Raw genomic sequence first — 7683 nt, forward strand, 5'->3', positions numbered from 1 at the left:
TTCGCGAGGTGGTGGCACGTCATGGATTGCCAGTGTCGGTTGTGTCAGACTGAGATGTTCACTTCACTTACAGGTTTTGGAAGCGCTTTCATTATGAGATGGGCATTCGTCTTCACTTCAGCACATATTTTCACCCTCAGACTAATGGGGCAGAGTGAGAGGACGTTCCAGACTCTCGATAATATGTCGCGCGCATGTGTATTGGATTTCGGCAGTAGTTGGGATACATATCTTCCGTTAGCGGAATTTTCGTATAACAACATGTATCAAGTCATCATAGATCGACCTCCCTTTGAGATGCTATACAGGAGAAAGTGTAGGACACTAATATGTTGGGGCGAGGTCAGTCACAGAGTCATGAGGAGTACTTAGGTGGTGCTCAAGACCACATAGAAGATTCAGAAGGTCCGGAGCAGGCTCCAGACTGCTCAAAGTCGGCAGAAAAGTTATGCCGACAAGCGTCGTTAAGACCTAGAATTTCAGGTAGGGGATATGGTTTTCCTGAAGGTGTCACCTTGGAAAGGTGTCATCCGGTTCAAGAAGTGGGGCAAGCTGGCCCCAGATACATTGGTCCTTTTAGGGTTTTGACTCGGGTGGGTCGGGTTACATATCGATTGGATCTGCCAGTCGAGCTTAGTCAGATCCACAGTAATTTTCATGTCTCCCAGCTACGGAAGTGCTTGGTGGATGACTCCGTACTTATGCCTTTAGAGGATATCTAGGTGGATGACAGCCTGAACTACATCGAGAGACCAGTAGCCATTCTCTACAAGAAGACGAAGGGGCTGAGGAATAAGAGGGTAGAGTAGGTGAAGGTGCAATGGCAGCACCGTAAGGGCTCGGAGTGGACTTGGGAGCCAGAGGAGGAGATGAGGGATCATTACCCAAAGTTATTTGAGGCAACAAACTTTGAGGACGAAGTCTCAAATAAGTAGGGGAGAATTGTAACGCCTGGATCCTGTTATGTATTTAATTTACTATTTATTCAAATTATAAGAGCAACTCGACGAGTTGGAAGCCCCAAACTTGTCGAATAGAGATCATGTGGGCCGCGTGATTTAAGTAAACTACTCGAAGAGTTGAGAGGCCTCAACTGAATGAGTAGGCTGGCAGAGGGGAAACCCTAATTTCCAGGGTTCTGGACCCTATTTAAAGAAGTTAATCTTCTCTTACCAGCCCCTCATAAACCTCCCTAAACCCTAAATCGTATTGTGAGCTCCTTGTTGAGAAACTAGAGGTTTTTAGTGGATTTTTGTGTGTTCATGTGTTTGGTGAAGGACTTGGAAGAACTAGAAGGTCATTAAGCTTGAGGAGAAGCACTAGATCTGGGATCTAGTCCGTCTTTAGCAACTTTTTGAGGTAAAAAGTCTCAAACTTGATGCTTAATGGCTTAGATCTCTCTTATTCTTGTTTTATGTATCTTTTTGACCCCATTGTTGGAGCATGATAAACCTTCATAGTCCTGATGCTAAAGACTTCCGTTCTCAGTGTTATTTGGTCCTTAGGTTCATAAAAAGGGTCCTAAACCCATTCATGCCCATGAAAAGACCATATCCATAGAAGTAGGTTGCTATATCTCGAGATTGTGTCCATTTGAGGCAAGCAAAGCCATCAAGTTGTCGACTTTATAGATGTATATCATGGAAACAATGTAGATCTATATTCTGGAACTTTAGATCTGAGGAAAGGGTTGAATAGACTAGAACTATGAAGAGCTCGACGATTTCATAGAGGAACTCGACGAGTTGGGTCGAACAGCCTCAATTCTGTTAAAGGGAAGAACTCAGCGAGTTGGAAGAAAACTCGACGAGTTGCATCGCGTTTTTTCGATTCTGTGATTCATGGGAACTCGGCGAGTTGAAGAGTAAACTCAATGAGTTGAGTCAACTTGGAGCATTGATTTTGACTTGACCAGAGTTGACCCTTAAGGGTTATGAGTATGGAATGGTATCTAAGGGGTTGTTTTGGTTCAGGGAATGAGTAGAGTTGATTCCGGGCAATGACGTTTCAGCTATCATCCAACAATGAGGTGAGTTTCCTCCTAGTTTGAACAGGTCGAAGGCACCAATGTCGTCCCGTGTATGTTAGGTGTGTAGATTAGTAGCTAAGTGTGGACAGGGCCCGTATCTTAGCATTATTTGACTATGGATATAGAATTGACTGATAGACTTGGCTATACTTATTGTTTGTGTGATACTTTTATGTGTTCTTAGTAGTTGAGTGTGGGCAAGGCGCGTATCTCATAGGTAGTTGAGTGTGGGCGAGGCCCGTATCTCATAGGTAGCTGAGTGTGGGCGAGGCTCGTATCTCATTGATAGGTGAGTGTGGGCGAGTTTGTATCTCATAAGTACTAGAGTGTTGGCGAGGCTCGTATCTCATAGATAGATGAGTGTGGGTGAGGCTCGTATCTCATAAATAGCAGAGTGTGGGCAAGGCTCGTATCTCATAGATAGTTGAGTGTGGGCAAGGCCCGTATCTCATAGATACTTGAGTGTGAATGAGGCTCGTATCTCATATTTAGCGGAGTGTGGACGAGACCCGTATCTCCAAGTTAGTCAAGTGTGGGTGGGGCCCGTATCGCCCGTATCTCCTAGTAGCATGATTATGTGTATGGTATGTGGTAGTTTGGGGGGAATTCACTAAGCTTCGTACTTACAGTTTTTAGTTTTGGCTTCAAGTACTTCCGGTAGCAAAGGGAAGAGCTCGGGATGACTGCATTGCACACACCATGATAGTTGAGTGTGGGCAAGGCCCGTATCTCATAGATACTTGAGTGTGAATGAGGCTCGTATCTCATATTTAGCGGAGTGTGGACGAGACCCGTATCTCCAAGTTAGTCAAGTGTGGGTGGGGCCCGTATCGCCCGTATCTCCTAGTAGCATGATTATGTGTATGGTATGTGGTAGTTTGGGGGGAATTCACTAAGCTTCGTACTTACAGTTTTTAGTTTTGGCTTCAAGTACTTTCGGTAGCAAAGGGAAGAGCTCGGGATGACTGCATTGCACACACCATGATGTTTAGCCTGGGATGTTTACTTTGATGTTTTGATATGACACTCTGATTTGATATTATGATTTATGTTTTTAGATGGAATGATTTTGATAACTATGGATTATTTAATAAATAAAAATGAAATTTTTTTAGTCATGATTTTTGGGATGTTACAATTCAGGTATCGGATCTTTCAGTATATATATAATTTCTATTTATCCTTAACATGGAACCTCAAGATATTATACCAGTTATAGAAATTATAACCATCAAATGTTACTATCTCTTGAAACTCAAGAAGAGAGGGATTTTGCAGGGCGTAAAATTACTAACAGTTATCAACAGATTTTAACAAAGTTTCATTTAGTATTTTTAATATTTAGTCTTTAAAAATTAATACCTTTTATTATTTCTTAAAACATTAATTTATTAAAGTCTAGGATCCAAATAACGAAACAAGTAAATGGTTAGGTGACCTTTACCCCATAATTTAATCAAACTCGGTAGGTAGCGATCTCACTCCTAGGTCTAAATAGGGCAAAAACATGAGATGACTTAATCAATAAGCACTTAAGCTAGAAGATCTATTGACCAACAACTCTAGAAGGGTTTCTAGTACCATTTCCATCATAAAAATTTGTGCTTTTCAGGCATGCATGTCCAATGCATGCCTTAAACTCTTATTAGGTCAAAACAAGGGCAAAAAGGGTCAAGATTCCTTGCATGGCCTTAAAACTCAATTCTACTTCAGATCCAAAGAGCCAAATACTCCAAATGACATGGGGATTCATAAGGTTGCATACTTGATGAGATCTCACCTTCCAAAATCCACAAGATATGAAGAAAAGGGACCAAATCCAAAATCTACCAACTTAGCAAGGAAAAGATTGAGTCTTGAACACTCACCCAAGTCCAAAAGATGTATGTTGCTTACAAGGTGGTAAACCACACCAATGACTTCCTTCTCCTTCAAAGAATACCAACAAAGCACCAAAAATGAACTTTCAAGAGTAATGGAGGCTAGGGTTTTCAAGATGAAGGGATGGATGTTGAAGAATATGACTTAAAATGGGGGTTAAGATGCTTAAATATGGATGAAACCCCATAATACATGGGCTTGGGGCTGAATACGCGCCACATCGTGGTGACACTCGAAAACACACATTCGATAAGTATTACGCCACGTCGTGGCTGAGGGTCTTCTCTAAAAAATTCATATTTGATTCCTTAAGTCTTGGCCCACCATTTTCGGAAAATGGGATGTTACAACTTTTTATTTATTTATTTGCATTTATCATATTCAAGGATTTTAATTATTCAATAAAATGAATAATCATAATTATAATCTCTTAAACATCTAGCCCGAATTCAAGTATGTTTCACCATCTATCTTCATCTTATTTTCAAAGTGACAACATTAAAATCACCAATAATAACTAATGCCCTTCTAAAAACTTAAACAGATGTAATAATTAATATTGATATATTTTGAGAAAGAAAATTTTGGTTTAAGAAGCCAAGATTGATGAATAAATCAGTTAATTTGTAATCAAAATAGTAAAATAGCAGTAGTTGGTTACCTAGCTTGCTTTTGACCCTAAAGATAAATGTATAGAAGATTAAGATTTGATTTGATGATAGGTAATTTTCATTATTAACTTCATGTTTCTGCCATTAAAATAAATAAATAAATAAATAACCCTCATATTGTCATATATACTTTATATGATTAAGTAATTACACATTTAGTAAATCAAATAAAAAAAGTAATATGAATAAATGGTTCTTCTTGGGTGGAAATCTGACTTTGATCATACTTTTGTTTAGTCCGTACTAATTGTACTCGCTTTTTTTTCTTCCAAGTAAATGCAAAGTTTATGCAATGTGGCCACATGTAAAATATGAACTTGAAGTTTTATGGGCAAAAGATGCAAGGAGAAACTGATGTTCATGCATGTTTCGTATGTATGACATATTTACATATTTATTGACACAAATGTTATGATATTAAAAAGTAATGTGTTCGTTGAGTATATTGTGAAATAACACTCTTTGTGAACACATGGTGCCATTATTAGAAGTGATATAGCAAATTATGTTATACAATTTTAGCGAATGAATTGTTATGTACTTTTGACATGTTATCAAATAATTAAAAAAAAAATTACATTCACCAATGGTCACTTAGACACTAATTATAGAATATTTTACCACATATAACGGTGATATGGCTAAAACTTAGTAATTTATGATTAATAACAAAACAATTACTTAAATAAACAGGGCCGGTCCATTATTTTTTACTATCCGGGGCGAAAAAAAAAATTATGTCCTTTTAAAAGTATGTACCGTATGATCGAGATAACATACATATAATAAAAATTATTAAATCAAAAATTCAGTAAATTATATAATCAAACATACAAACAAAACCTAAAAATTCACCTAAAATGATGTCCTCATGTATTTTTTTAAGCGAAAACATCTTTTATTGTATAATAATCAATATTTTTTTTAAATCACTTTCAGTACTTAAAATTGTTAATACATTCAATCTTTCTCGAGTCATCGTACTTTGGAGAAACGATTTCAAAAGAGAGATACATTCTGATTAGAAATGATCTTTAGACAGCCTCTAGAAATCAGAAATTTGATTAGAACAAATCTTTAGGCAGCAAAGTCAAAACTCGGAAATATAGTTCCTGCTTCACATCACATAAACAATAACATAAAAGTTTAGAAAGAATTTTTAGACAGCAAATATTGAACACAAACATATTTCAAAATTAAACTCACTAAAATCTTAAAATCTGATTTCTGAAATGTTCATATATATCTGGTTGCTGAAACAATAGAGAAATCAGATACAATTCTAATTTCAGAGCTCAAACTTGGAGAAAACAATAACCAAACTACCCAAATTTAATTTCAGAAACAATAGAGCAATCGGATACAAAAAAACCAGTAACTATAAGTCTTAGAGAAGAAATTAGATATATAATAAATAAATAAGATTTCTAAAACAAAACTAAATAAACAAAGATCTCGAAATTAAAACTTACCCAAATGATTTACGGATCGAGCACAAACACAAACAGAGTAGAAATCTGATTTGATTTCTGAAGACTGAAATAACCAAGTAACCAACAAGTTTCGAATGATTTTATGAAACAAAAAATTCAAATGAACGATTGAACTCTTTCAAACATTGAATATTTTTTCCTGTAATGAAGTAGAGAAAAAATAATAAGAACTTAAACAAATTTCTGAAACAAGCCTAAATAAACATAGATTTCAAATAAAAAGCAGTGGAGAATCAAATGGATGGTTAGAAATCAGATAGAGAATACATCAAATAGATAAGAAGTAAACAAATTTCGAGATTAAACTTACCCAAAATGATTTTTGAAATAGCAATATCGAGAACAAATAGAGTTACAGAGGAGAAATCTGAAACACTAAAACAGCCAACGCTCAACAAGATACAATCACACCTAAATCACAAAATCAAAAATTAAGATCGATGCATCAATATCACTTTTCGGAATCCCTATATCTCTAACAACCAAGAATCAATTAAACAACAATACCAACATCCATTCTAACTTTTTATTTATCAGAGAGAAACAAAGATGTATTCAAGGCTACTAGGCATTGATTTCTTCATGGACACCAATTTCTAGGTGCCATGGGACGTTTGGTTTCTCTATGATGCCATGTTTGGCACTTCTCTTTCCCCTATTTTCTTTCCTGTCGGTAAACACAAAGATATGGCCTTTGTTTATTGGGCCATTCTTATATATAATACTATATAGCTAGAATTATTTGATGCCCTGGGCTTAAGCCCAAGCCGCCCATGTATTGGGTCGGCCCTATAAATAAAGCCTTTATATATATATATATATATATATATATATATATATATATATATATATATATATATATATATATATATATATATATATATATATATATATATCCCTATTCTAATAAATAAATAGTTTTAATCTCCATTTGTCATGTGTCATTCTAATACAACTCTTCATTAATATTATGTCATGTGTTATCTAGATATATTAGACAACTCATTTCAAAATTGAAATTTACATTTCCTAATTATATGTTAAATTTGAATTTATAATAACTTTAAAAGTTTGATATATCTCCTAATTAATAATTTATTTAAAATAATTAATTAATAATTATATATTTTTATTATAAAAGTTTAATTAATTTTATAACCGTGGTTCCCACAGGTTATAAAATAGCATATATATATATATATATATATATATATATATATATATATATATATATATATATATATATATATATATAGAGAGAGAGAGAGAGAGAGAGAGGGACAGTTAGGTTCATATATAAACACTATATATTATGAGATTGTATAACCAATTTTTGGCCAATCATTTAATAAAGGTATGATAGTAATTAACATATAAATCAATAAATGCATTTTCAGTTATAATCTTATAATTACTTAACTTGTCTCATTTAACGTCGCTCCTATAATTTTGGTAAGTAGTTTAAATTGAATTCTTTAATAATCGTATCAAGAAAGTTGGTGACTAAAACTCAGATACAGTGCCGAATCGAATGCTCATTCTTTCAGAATTCATACAAAGAATATATTAGTTTATTGCATATTCTTCATGATTATGTTACATGCTGTAA

The 7683-nt window shown here is 34.8% G+C and overlaps 1 long non-coding RNA gene across 2 annotated transcripts; it reads right to left on the reverse strand.

Annotated features, from left to right (window-relative positions):
- Positions 1 to 5457: 5457 nt before the first annotated feature.
- LOC128132007 (uncharacterized) lies at positions 5458 to 6714 on the reverse strand. 2 transcript variants are annotated; one of them, XR_008229927.1, is made up of 4 exons: positions 6385 to 6714; positions 6054 to 6213; positions 5788 to 5834; positions 5458 to 5693 (listed from the first exon to the last, which is right to left on the reverse strand). It is a non-coding gene; the product is annotated as an uncharacterized LOC128132007 (long non-coding RNA). The 2 variants fall into 2 exon arrangements; XR_008229928.1 differs by lacking the exon at positions 5788 to 5834 and having other exon boundaries at positions 5458 to 5696.
- Positions 6715 to 7683: the final 969 nt, after the last annotated feature.

The sequence above is a fragment of the Lactuca sativa genome, chromosome 2 (assembly GCF_002870075.4).
Source record: "Lactuca sativa cultivar Salinas chromosome 2, Lsat_Salinas_v11, whole genome shotgun sequence".
Classification (NCBI taxonomy): domain Eukaryota; kingdom Viridiplantae; phylum Streptophyta; class Magnoliopsida; order Asterales; family Asteraceae; genus Lactuca; species Lactuca sativa.